The sequence below is a fragment of the Corvus cornix genome, chromosome 4 (genome assembly GCF_000738735.6).
Source record: "Corvus cornix cornix isolate S_Up_H32 chromosome 4, ASM73873v5, whole genome shotgun sequence".
Lineage (NCBI taxonomy): Eukaryota > Metazoa > Chordata > Aves > Passeriformes > Corvidae > Corvus > Corvus cornix.
The window spans coordinates 3,862,770-3,875,643 of record NC_046334.1 but is presented as its reverse complement, the minus strand read 5'-3'; the positions used below and the strand labels follow the sequence as shown (position 1 = coordinate 3,875,643).

General features: G+C 46.6%; 1 long non-coding RNA gene across 3 annotated transcripts in view; it reads left to right on the top strand.

Moving 5' to 3' along the window:
- LOC120409976 overlaps positions 1-10,640 on the top strand; it is a 112,211-nt gene extending 101,571 nt beyond the window's left edge. For all 3 annotated transcript variants that reach the window (XR_005601870.1, XR_005601871.1, XR_005601869.1), the window contains 2 exons: positions 7,001-7,204; positions 7,944-10,640. This is a non-coding gene — a long non-coding RNA (uncharacterized LOC120409976). The remainder of the gene's footprint in view (positions 1-7,000; positions 7,205-7,943) is intronic.
- The last annotated feature ends 2,234 nt before the right edge of the window (positions 10,641-12,874 follow it).

The window sequence follows — 12,874 nt, the reverse complement described above, 5'->3', positions numbered from 1 at the left end:
ACACTACTAATGGCACCCATGGCACAAAAGGGAAGGTAATCAGCAGAGAATGATTATTGGTGCAGCTAGAAAGTAGATAAGCAATCTTTTGGGTTTCAGTCCATTGCCTTCCCAGACCCCCCCTCCATTGGCTGTTCCTTTCTTCCTTTCTTTGCTTTCACCCCCTTTTTGCAGGGACTGTGGCTTATTCTGATTCACTCCATTTCTTTCTTCTCAAACAGCCACAGGGCATGCTTGCTGTTGCCAGGGATATGGTCAATGCATGTGACATCGTGCCACCAAAAACAATCCCATTTATTTTTGGTGTGATGGTGCTGAAATTGGCGCAGCCAGGCTGGGAGCAGGACACCTCAGTCAGCCATGCAATTTTGTGAAAACGATTTTCCGTAAAGGAAGTGTTCTTAGAAAATAGCTCTCAGGGAGAAATGTGCAGGTTTTGCTTGTAAAGTGGTTGTTGGCAAAGGTTTCCTTGCCAAAGTCCAGCCAGAGTATCAATGAAGGATGGTAAACACATGCCATTTTGACTAGAAATTAGAAGGCTACATAGCACTGTGGAAAATATTAGACTTTCTTCTTCCCCTGACCTCAAAGAGCCTGTTAGGAGATTAAGAATCTCCAGCTCTCAAAGGTATAGCTGTTTTACCGAAATTCAGTTAATGAAGAATAATATTTTGGGAACAAGAGAAAACACCTCTGTAGCATGTCGAGTGTTAGGAATAAATGGAAAGTTGCCTGTATAAACAGTTCAGCAACTCTGGGATGAATTATAGGAGCATTTGTATGCATGATTGCCCATCTGTGTACAACAAGACGTGCAGTCACACACAGGAATGATGTGCAGGGCAGACCTGTGGGGCTGATATTAACGTGCTCCAGAACAAGACCCATCCTGTCACATCCAAGTTTGACCCAAGGAAGTTGAAATAAATAAGTAAATAAATAGGAGGCCTCATGGGGAGGAAACTCAAGGTATGCTATCTACATCTGTGTTTCTGAGTTTGGAGTTTGTTTAGACTCAAGTCAGATTTTGGACTGTTAGTTCTCCACTTGAAGCTTTTTTGGCAGTTCCAGCAGGGCTGAAGGCTCAGATCCAGCGGGTTCCTTGCAGCTGCGTGGCCCAGTGCAGGCCACGGGCACTGGCAGGGCGTGGGGAGCTGCAGGACTTCAAACCAGGGGTGTTGTCAGGAACTCTGCCTTGCACAGCTCCCCTCTCCAGTACCAGCTGCGAAATGTCAACACCACCTTCCTCAGAGAACACAATTAATTAAAGGAGGCCTAATTAATTAGTGTCAGGAAAGCAGATGTAGCAATTATGGCAGAAGTAAACAAATGTACATATTGTAAATTGTTCTGCAAAGGATTTGTTCTGGAATCCCCGTGGCCCTTTTTGCTCCTCCCCACAATGCTATTGGGAAGGCCATCAGGGAAAATGTAGAGATAAACTGCAAATTGATGAGGAACTAATGTACTTCTATAAGTTTATATTGCAGGGAAACAATCAGCAGACGGACTGCTTTATTAACCCCTTGGGACTTGGGGGTGAAATACAATCCTGATATTTTATTTCCATCTCATGCAACATCATGTTCCATAAATAAGTCAACTGTTTAAAGCCTGTTTAATGTGAATGGGAAAAAGCAAATGTGGAGCCACACCAGTCTGGTGTTCGAGTGGAGCCTTTAGACTTTATAAAGGATCTGCAGTGAAAGAAATCCCTCATACCTTGTAGACATGAGGATGCTCCAAACTCAATATAACAGGCTGTGGAATAGTGAAACACACTTGGAAAACTCAGATAAAAAAGTTTCTGAGTTGCCTTTCAAAATTTCTTCAAGATAAATAAATGATAAAGAGGGCAAATTAGGCTGGTTAGGGATGTAGCTGTAGAAGCAAATGGGACCAGTGTACTGGAATAAGGAGTCGAGATATTAAGAAACCAAGAGCACTGTGTGTGAAAGAAAATGCATTGCACAGTCAGTGCCATGCTGAGGAGAACAGCCCCACGGGCAGCCAGGCACAATCACTTTCTAGATCTCAACAGAGATTTTTACCCTTCACTCTGTGCTCTTTTTTGCTCTGCAGGTAATCATGGCTTTGGTGGAGAGAGGATGGGAGCTGGGATTTACTTTACTTTAGGGTAGAGTCAGCTCACTAATTCATGCTGTGAAGAAGCTGTGAAGGTGGAAAACACCCCCTTGCCCTGGTGATGGATTAAAGGAATAAGGCAGGCAGCAGCAGCCTGTGGCCGGGGTGCTGCGAGAGGGAAGTTGCAGTCAGAGGCCACTGCCTCTTTGTGATTCCCCTTTTCCCCCCAGATGATACTGATATAAGTCAGAAAGAGAAGCTTCCATGGCCCATGCCAAGTTATCTCCTTTATTTCTTCAGGTGACAGTATTTCCTGTGCAAAGGACTGCCACGTAAAGAGCTGCTTAGGAATGCTGCTCTGGGGGTATGGGCTGTTCCCCACCACTGCAAGTGCCTTGCCCTGCTAATGGGAGATATTTGTGGATTTTCAGTTTCGTCCTACGGGCTTTGAGCTTATGTGAGTTTCTCCTTGCTTTCAAAAGCCAAGATTTAAAGGTGAATAACTCTGTTTAATGATGGTGCAGTGAGTTGCCAACCTCATGTGGGAATGAGTTTGGTTTCTATTCACAGATACTTGCTTCCTTAGCGCTTGTCTCAAACAATTTTTGTTCCAGTGAGTAAATGAGCAGTGAAACAAGTAATGAGAGGAGTGAAGGTGCAAACAGAATAGCTAGAACAAAGTTTAAAAATCATTCCAAAAAAGCCTACCCACAGTAAGATGTGTGAGAAGAGGAAAGGCAGCCTGTTCCTGTGCCCAGCCATAGGATGGAGAATCCATTCGGGCAGCTGGCGAGGCAGATGGATAATTAGTGCCATAGGTTAGGACCTGGGCAGGCACTGCTGGTGACCTGGCAGTTGCTTTTGGTACTTTATTTGGAAATCTCTTCCTCCTGTGCTTTAGGTACTGGCAGAATAGCACAGGACCATCTTGCATTAGGGACTGGGGCAGCACCAAGTGTGCTTGACTCTTTTGGATCTGAAAAGGAAAACAAAACCTTTAAAAGAATGTTCGAAATCCCCCTTTTTAAGTCTCTCAAAGTCCAAATTCTCCCCTTTTAAGTGGGACACAGGGCTCTTTTTCTTCCTCTTCTGTCTCATTTAAAAAATTACTTCTTTTGTGTGCATTCTAATGCATTTTAGAGTTTTTACAAGACAGCTCTGCCAGCTGTCAGCTTCCAACTACAGCTTCTGTAATCTGAGCACCTATTCAGAGAATGGTAACTTTACTTTTAATAATCATTGACAGGTTTTACACAAACATAAAATATAAGTAATTTTCAGGGACTTGATGCACTGAAAGCTAACCAGCTCTCTGTAACATCCCATCCTATTTTTGTACCTTGTTTTGTATTTTAGATCACACTTAAAAGGCAGAGAGGTAATTAAGATAGTTGAATGAAATGCTCTGATAACAAATAACATTTTCTTGTTTGTAAAAAGTCATCAGTCAGATCGTATGACCTCTACCTGTGCAGGAATTGTGAGAGTGAGTCCAGCACCATTACTGCATTACAGAGCCCAAGTACATTTGTGGACCTTGTACCACTAGATGTCCACAGGCATCCCCTTTCCTGCCTCTTCATTTGTGTGTCCTTGTGCCGCACCCACACAGTGCTGGCAATGCCTTTCCAAATCCCTGTTCTTTTTCAGCAGTCAGTGAATGACAAGCCAAAAGCAAATGGTATCAAATTTGGCCAGGCAGGGCAATGTCAAAACGAGCCCCAACAGGGTGGTGTGGCTGCAGTCTTTGCTACCTGCCTGCAGCTGAACAGGTTCCATCCTCATATCCTGTACATTTGGCTTAATTGGCCCGGCCCCTCCAAGGAGAGGCAGCAGCACTGATTTACTGCACTGTATAAATGTGTTTATAGCTTGGCACCAGCACACTTACGCTCACTGTTTTCCAACATGGATTTCCAATAAGCCCTTTGCTCAAATGAGTCTATTAACTTTAAAGTGCCTGAAGCTAAAACTGAATTATGAGAGGCAAGCTTTGGGGGTTGAAGCCCAAAACAGCTGGGAAAGGCTCCTGAAGTCTTCTGTTAGTACCTGTTGTGGTTGATATTTATATTAAGGAAAAGTAATTCAGAAAGTAAAAGCAAACCTGGGACACACATGGCCTCAGCCTGAGCTGCCTTTCACTTCAGCTGGCGCTCAGACCCATCCCATTCCACAGGATTATTAGAGCAGCTCCCGATTTAAGCCAATGTGCAATCAGAACATAACCCGTTCCTTCCTCTGCTTATGAATTTAACTTCCAAGAGTCACATTTCCCTGTTTCTGCAGGGGGGTACCACAGCCTGGGGAGAAGCTCATCTGACTGTGGTACCTCCAGCAGTGAATTTCATGGCTCTGGTTTGGTCTCCGGCGTTCCGCAGAGCTGGAACACTTCCCTCTCCTCTCCCAGCCCGGGGGGCTGCACAGAGCTGCTCTTGGAACCTCTCAGTGCTGCCTTGATGCTGCTGGAGGGGCTGGGATACTTCCATGTGGAACACCAATTACTATCCCTGCAGGGACAGGAAATCAGGCAGAAACTTTTAGCAGACCCCTAAGTACAGTCCATAATTACCTACCTGTACCTGCTCAAGGTTACATCTCTCCAGCTAAGGAATAAGACTGGTTTCTAGTTGCTTGACTGGTTGCTAGTGGCTTGACTTTATCTGGAATAAAAAAGGAACGCCTTAAAACCATGGAGGGTAAAAAAAGATTTGTAGAGAATGGAATTAAATTAGGAAAAGTAGAATTTTGGATGAATATCAGGGGTAAAACAGCCATAGTAATGTCTACTGAACTGTGGAATGATCTCCCAGGGTGAGTGAGTGATGGAGCCCCACAGTGTGAAGAATTAAAGCAGCATCAGGCAAAGCCTCAGGAAATCAGTGTCCAAGGAGGCAGTGTGGCCCAGCCATTGCAGTGCAGGAACTGTGCCTGTGTGGGAATGTCCATTGTCTGTACACTGAACCTGGTCTTGCCCTGTAGTAAAATCTGCTGTATTGCTCAGGGAGGTGTGATCTGCTAAGCTTTAAATCCTGCCTCCATTTAAACTATTGGAGTCTTGCAGGCTAATCCAGCAGCAAGCACTCAGAGGACTCTGGCTGATACTCCCCTGTCCCATCCTCAGCACGTGATGCCTTAAAAATTCTTCAGACTTACATGAGGTAGAACATGGGTATTACTGGGCATTTCTGCTTTAAGAAAAAGAAGTCTCCTTTTGCTTTTGCAATTTTTTATCCCAAGTTACAGGCTGATCCGAGGAAGCATGGCTGCTCTGTCAGTTGGGAGCTGCTCCCTTTCCACTCCAGTTACTTTAGTGCCAGTAAAATGTTTGTGTGACAAGGGAAAAAAAACCCTGTGCACCAAGGTCAGGGTGCAGTGTCTTGCTCTCTGTGAAGATCAGTTTGCATTGTCTTGTTTATGGATGACAGCCATATGAAAGACCTGCAGACATAATGAGAGGATACAGTTTTTAATTACAAATTATGATGTGTTGGTATCACATTATTAAGCAAACTGAACTTGTGAATTTTTGCAGAGTACCCAAATTTAGAAAACAGTATTTTTGATGCAGTATTTCTTGGAGCTGCTGTGATGAGTAAATACTGGACTGCATAGACAGTCATCCAGAGTAAAGACAATAGGATTAGATGAGGGAAAATTCATGAATTTGCTTTGTGTAACACTCAGACATCTCACACCATGTGCAGAGATTTTACCATCCAAAACAAAGGTGTGCACACATGCTAGTCATGACCCTTGTAGCTGTGCTCTGGAAATTCATGTTTCTGCATAAAAGAAGAAACAGGAGCAGAGAAGCAGCGAGTGAGGCAATGCTCCCTCTCCCGTGTGTTTGGACTAAATGTGGGAAGCTGAGGGGGGGAACAGGGCTGGCTGAACCTGACCTAGGGCTGTGCAAACAAATCCATCTCCTGTGGCTTGACTCCCCCTGAACCTGGGGAACAGGACCACTGCAGGTAAGCAGGATTGCTTCAAAGACATGTGGTGACAATTCCAGTTTTCCTTTGTAACACAGAATATGTGGAGCCCCTGGGTTTTGTTCAACCACTTAGACCAAAGCACTCAGTCTCCTGTCTTTAGCTCCCTGGCACAAGTCATGAGGCAGTGCTGACAGACTCTTCAAAGTCTCGTCGTTTGGGTCTGTTCAGGAAAAAAGTGCCTCTTGCCACTCACCAGATATGCTGGAGGGCTCAAAAAATAGATGTGGAAAAGCAATGGCCATGGCTACTGTCCTGGCTCCTCACAAATGTTGGCTTTCCCATTCTTCAGTTCGACTACTGCTACGTCACAGTGCGCTTCATCTTCTGGAATGAAATTGGTGCCATTTATTTGCCATCTGGGATTTTTTCTATATATATATTTTTATATAGTCTGGAAAGCTTATCCCTTATAATTTTTGGTTTTACTTGACTGGCTCCACTTCCATGGTAACTCCCTTCCAGTATTTCCCATCGTGGCTCAGAATGGCTGGGGGGCTGCAGCAGGTGGGAGAGCCAGGATCTCAGTGGAGCTCTGCAGCACAGATTCACCAGAGATGTCTGATCCAGCAAAAACCTGCATCAGCCTGGGACACAGGATAAATCATTGCAATGGAAACTGAATCTTTCATTTGCTCCTTGTATTTTCTTCCCTTGCTTTGGGTTTGTTTTCTTCTCTTTTCTTCCTTGCAATTGTCAAGGCAGCATCTGGGAGCTTTATGAAACAAATGTTAGCCATTAAAAGCCCATTGCTGCCTGCCAGAAAGGAAAATGGCATCTTATTGAAAACAATATGTAATGGTTATTGCTGTCTTGTTCCAAGTTATGCCCTTGAAAAATGTTGGAGACTTATTTAGTAGCAACTGATGGTGAGGAAAAGCCCAACTAAGGCAGAAAATTAACTGTTGCATTATCTTTTACAGCTTCAAACACCATCATACAATGCCTGGTCTGTTGTGTTCCTAGATGTGTTTACAGTTGCTTCAAGGACAAGGAACAACACTTTTCCATGATGCTTTTGTTGCCTCAGTGTTGGAGTCACAAATAATTCCTGTCTGGTTTCACATACGGGCCTTGGAGCAGTGATGGAGACTCCTGACCAGGAGAGCACAACTCCAGCGATGAAGGTAACAGACCCCCTGCACACACAGCACCCCTTGGGCACTGCCTGGGGGATACTGTGCCTCCAAGGACACTTCTTACCTTAAGCTGGCACCCTCAGCACCTGTATTGCCAGGCCAAGCTGCTGATTCGCTCACAGACTGTTAATCTTTTTTAATGTTTCTATCTTAATCTGTTTTGTATTGCCTTTTATTTCTTTTATTTATTGTCAAGTTTATCTTGTATTCAAATTAGGATTAATAAATTACTATTAAGTGATTTTTACAAATCAAATTAGGAAAGACAGATCTTTTCTCTTGGAAACACGGCATTAATTTCTGCGCTCTGCGAAAGCCCCTCTCTCAGCACAGACTGGAACCAAATCTGGTGGCAGAAGTTGTCCTTCCTAAGACTGAGCTACCATTAATAGGGTAAATATGACTGAGGGTAGTGGCCAAAATCCCTGACAGCCTCAAGTTTGCCAGCAGTGGATTTCCACGTGCCTTCAGCTGGGGATTGGGAACCTTGGCTGAGCACAGAGCACTGAATGTGCCGCAGACGGGGCCCTGAGACTTCCTGTGCACACGTGAGCAACAAGCAATGGTTGGGAAAAGCTTGGGGGTTCCCACCTTCCCCAGAGCACTGGTGGCAGAGGAATTCTGCCTGGGGTCAGGCACGTTGAGAGGTCCCATAAAGGCACCTCATTCCCTTTGCCCTGACACCTCATAGGCCCTTGTTAACTCTTCTCTTTTTATGGCCCTGCAGGTAAAGGAGTTCATCCTACTGGAATGTCCCTGGGGCTGCCAGTGAGGAACTCTTGAGCTGCCCGAACACAAAACCAGATGCACACGTTCTCCATGGGATCAGTGTGCTCTGATGGGTGAAGCTGCTCCAGCTCCACGGAACAGGGACACAGAGCAGCCCCAGCACAGGCAGAAGGCTCTGAAGTGACACCGGGCTGATGGGGAACAGCGTTTGTCCCAGGATTATCATCAGGCCCCTCACAACCACATTTACACTCACGCTGCGTGGATGGGGACTTGGTGACAATTCCCTGAATTCCAGTTTGGAAGGAAAAGTTTTGTGTTTGAAGTGGATTATGGGATGGAGAGGCATGGGCTAGAGAGCAAAGCTGCACCGTGGAAATCGTGGTGGAAATTCCATGTGCAGTTTGGAGGCACTCATCAACACGATGGTAAATGAAAAATGAATAATAACAATCTCTGTATCACAAACCCCACAAGGAACGTAGGTTCAGCTGCCCAGTATTTTCCTCAGCCTCATTTCTGATTCCTTTTGATAACTGTTGGTGCCGCTTTCTGGTGCCTGGCCAGAGATCATCACTCAGTCCGGCTTCATTTATTCCTTTCACATCCTGATGACTGTGGATTATGGTGAGTGCACAGTTCAAAGCTGCTGGTGTTTGCTGTGATTTGTCTACAGCGTTACTGAGGGATGTGTTTTCAAGGACTGAGCTTGGCTAACAGGGTCACTGAGTGGTGTCAAGCTGCATTTAGCAACATGGAAAAGGACTTCTGTTAATTTTTTATTGCAAATACTGACTGATTGCTGGTCAGCACACAGGAGTGGCAAAAAGGAAGAACCAGGAAACCTGGAATATGAGAGGCAGTGAAAGTCCCAGGCAGGGATGGCAGTGGAGGGGCACAGAGGCGTTTCTGGGCTGGGAATTCCAGGAGCAAACCAGGACACGGCAGTGAGGACAGGCTGGAGCTGCAGAGCCTTCCCGAGTGTCTTGCACAGGGAGTGATCCACGGGGAGTGTCCCATGGGATTCCTCTGGGAAAGGGATTATGTGTGTTCCAGGTAAAGTAGGGATGCTCTTGCTGTGGGATTGGCAGCGGTCGGAAGTGTTGGAGCCCTTCCCAAACTCCTCTCTGATATCAGAGTGCCCCAGGCATGAGCAGCCTGGCAGTGCAGCCACCTGGAGCTGAGGTACCTCCATGGCTCCTTCAGCTCTGGGGCTTTCTGTGAACTCTTCTGTCAGATAATGGAGAGCTCTGAAACTCTGGGCTCATAAAGCCTGGTGATTTCATGGTGGGAATCGAACCTCGCTTAGGGCTCAGCTTTGCTATTCCAGCTTCATTATCGCTCCTTGTTTTGGGTGCGTGTCACCCATCTGATGTTCAGCTCTGCTGTTCCAGAGCAGAATCAGCGCTGGCTGGATCCTGCTCAGCAGAGCCCGAGCCCCTTTTCTGAGGGGGATGAAGCAAACCCAGACTTGCCCTTCTATTCTGAGGAGTGAAAACAAGGCAAGGTTGCCTTTGGAAGTGTGGGTTTCCTCGTGTTTCTGCAACTCCCTGTCCTTAGGTTGCTCTTTTTTGTCTTTTAACATAAAGCAGTGTTGCCTCCTGCTCCACAGCAGAGACAATAGAGGAGGCTCCCTGGATAAAAGCTGGGTGGTTCCCTGCTGCCTTCAGCCTTGTTCTGCAGTGGATTTTCTGTGCAAACACCCTACGAGGGCACTGAACAGGCTGCTGATGGGAGGAATCCTTTCTGTCCTGGCTGTGGTTTGCAAACCCCTCACTCCCACCCAGATCAGCAACCTGATCATGTAATTAATGGCCCCAGACAGAATTCAGTGTTGGCCTAAAACAATTATTACCATCCAGCTACTGGTTAAATATGTAATTTTTCGACTTCATTGAGTTCTTGCCTTCCTGCTGGTATTAGCCTGGCAACCCTCACACTGCAGCAATTTCCCCTTTGTTTGCTCAAGGTGCTGCAGTCCCCGGAAGTCGGATGGGGCTGCATCAGGCGCTGACATTTAGGTGCCATAACTTCTCCTGAGAAGGACCAGAGGCAGTTCAGGAGCTGTGGGCACCACACGGGTGCAGCTCCTTCCATCCTCTCCTCTGCTCCTTGCCGAGCCACAGCAGCGCCAGTGTCAGTGCTGACAGACAGAGGGGCAGGGCTGTGATGGTCGGTGATGGGCAAGGAAATGCTGCTTTTCCCCTTCCTGGAGAGAACATTTCCCAGACAGAAATGGGAATTCTCACCTGCTCCCCAGGGGCTACTGAAGGCTGGAGATGCAATGGCCACGTGTTGCTGCTCGGGCCTGCAGGAATATTCACCACTCGGGGCAGGATTGTTGTTCAGCAGGGCACTCCTGGACTCAGTGAGGTGGGGGTGTTTTAAAAGGGGCCCCTTCCATTCCAGGAGAAATGGATTCTGTCCTCAGAAACCTGAGTGTGTGTTTACCTTGGTGATATCCTCAGCAAGCAGAGCTTTTCCTTGTCAGCGCATGTAACTTACCTAACAAACTCCCCAAGGCACACAGCAATCCTCAGTGCCAGGGCTGGCATCTTCCAAGGCTGAAGTGGCAAAGCTGCAGAAGGTCAGGCCATGCTGCCCGTGGAGAGAGCTTTGTCTGCACCGCTCATTGTTTTGTTGTCCACCCCTCCTTGCCAGCACAGTAAAATTCACCAGAATGTATTTAAGCAAAGCAGGGACTTGTTGGTGTTTGCTGTTTCTAGAGAATGGGGTCTTCTGGGGGGGCATAAGGAGTGAACTCCCTCTCCCCAGCCTTGGAAATGCTGTTTCACATCTGTTGTGAGTTTCTGATTCATTTTGACAACACCTTACATATTCCTGCCTTAAAGGTCAAACCTGCTCCTTGCCAGCGACATCTGACAAATGAGAATATCGGTGTTGGAGAAAAATGACATCCATAATAGGTTAATCTGCTCTTTATCAACGGAACCTGAGAGGATGCTCTTGAGAAGGGATTGGGGAGATTCACCATAAGCATTTCTGAGTCTCTCAAAAGCGCAACTTAAGCTTCCGCTGAAACAGACTAAAACTGATCGATGTCATATCTGAGAAATATTGGGGGATCGAGGCAGATGCCAAGTTTTCCCAGTCACTTAGGATTACTCTATCAGTGAACCTGACTGCATAACTAAATCTGCAAAGGTGCCCTCCAGACAGAACAGGTTTTACAGGACCTTACTGTCAAAAGAGCTCCAAAAAAGGTACATTGTGTTTTTCTAGTAAGTGTTTCTGGAGCTGAGAAATAGACAAAGGAATTTTCAAATATTTTGAACAAACCCTGAACCGACTCAGTGTATTCCATGTATGTCCAGAGTGGCACTGCAGCTTTAGCTGGAGTGGTTGGCATAGTAAAATTAATATGGATGTTTGGGCTCCTCTGAGTTTGGGAATATGGAATCATAGAATCATTTAGGTCGGAAAAAACCCTTAAGATCACTGGGTCCAATCATGAAACATTAAATGGGCTTTGGGCTGCCCACAAAGAAATTTCTGCCTTGGCTCTTGGCAGTGCTGTGCACTTGAGGCTGTTCAAAGCTCAGGAGTGATGTGACACATCATCCTGTAAAGACAAATTAATCTAACTCTGTAAAGGCTCAATCTAAAACTGATACACAGAGAAAATTAACTGGGCCATTACTGATAAATAATGCTGAAGCAAGCAAACCATAAATCGAAATGACTTCCTTTACAAATGCATTCCCAGAGTTCCTGTCAGAGCTGTGCTCTGCTGCTGCCCAAAGCCCTCGGAGCAGAGGCTCTCCAGGTGCCGAGTGTGGTTTATAGAGGCCCTTTGATGTTAAGGTGACACCAACGGGCTCCCAAGACAATGAATTCCAGCAGTGTGAAAGCCACCTGTGACCGGGCTCCCCTTCCCTGGCAGCAGAGCTGTGCTGGAGGCTGCAGGGACACCTGAGCAGTGCATTCCCCCCGTGCCACTCCCTGTTCAGCCCATGGGCTGCGACGTCCCGGCAGCGGGAACGGGAAGTCCCAGGGCGGGAGCGAGGCCTGTGCTCTGCTGGCTCGGAGCGACAGGCAGGGGGCCTGGGGGAACGGCAGGGTGTTCTCTGGGGAGGAGACAAATGGAAAATAGGGAAGGGCACCTGCTTAGCAATTGCACCAAGTTTCACGTAAAAGGAGTGAGCTCAGCGTGGTCCAACAGCCCCTCAGCAGGCGCCCACTAAACACCAGAGGTGCGAATGGTGGCAGTGCCAGCCACCCTCCCAATAACTGGGCAGCACTGGCAGTCCAGGGGCAATTCCTGTCCTTGTCCAAGTCAATCCAGTGGATTTGGATGGGGGAATGAATTCCTCTCCGAGTCCTCTTCGTGTGCAGTCTCTCACAGTTACTCATAGTCTGTGTTTCGTGTTGCTTAGAGAAGTGCCAAAGCTAAAACCTCGAGGAGCAGACCTTAATCTGACTCTATAAATAGCTTTAATTATCTCCTCCTTTCATTTTATTTTCTTTTTTGAGGAAATCCTAATTGACTTTGGTTTTATACAGCCAGAGTTTAATCCAAAATGCGTCTCTTCAGGCCACTTCTGCCTTGCACAGATCATAACACACTTCTTTTTTCCCCTTTCATCTTTCTCCTTGCTGGTAAGGAAATGAAAGGAGTGAGAGATGATGCGAGAGGAGCTCAGTGAAGGGCAAGTGCAAAGCTCCTCGCTCTCACCTTTGAAATAAGGAGGGAGCATCACCCAACAGGTGGAAGAGGGAACTGGTGGAGATGCCTTGTGAGGAATGTATAAGGGATTAATATCTGAGAAGCCAAGTGAGTGCTGAGGGTGTAACTTGGAGATGCACAATAGACATTTTCCCAACAAAGGGAAGAAGCAGTTCCTCATATTTCTGGGGAATATCAGTGTTGCTGTTACTGCTGTTAATAACTCTCACCCCAGGGCTCAG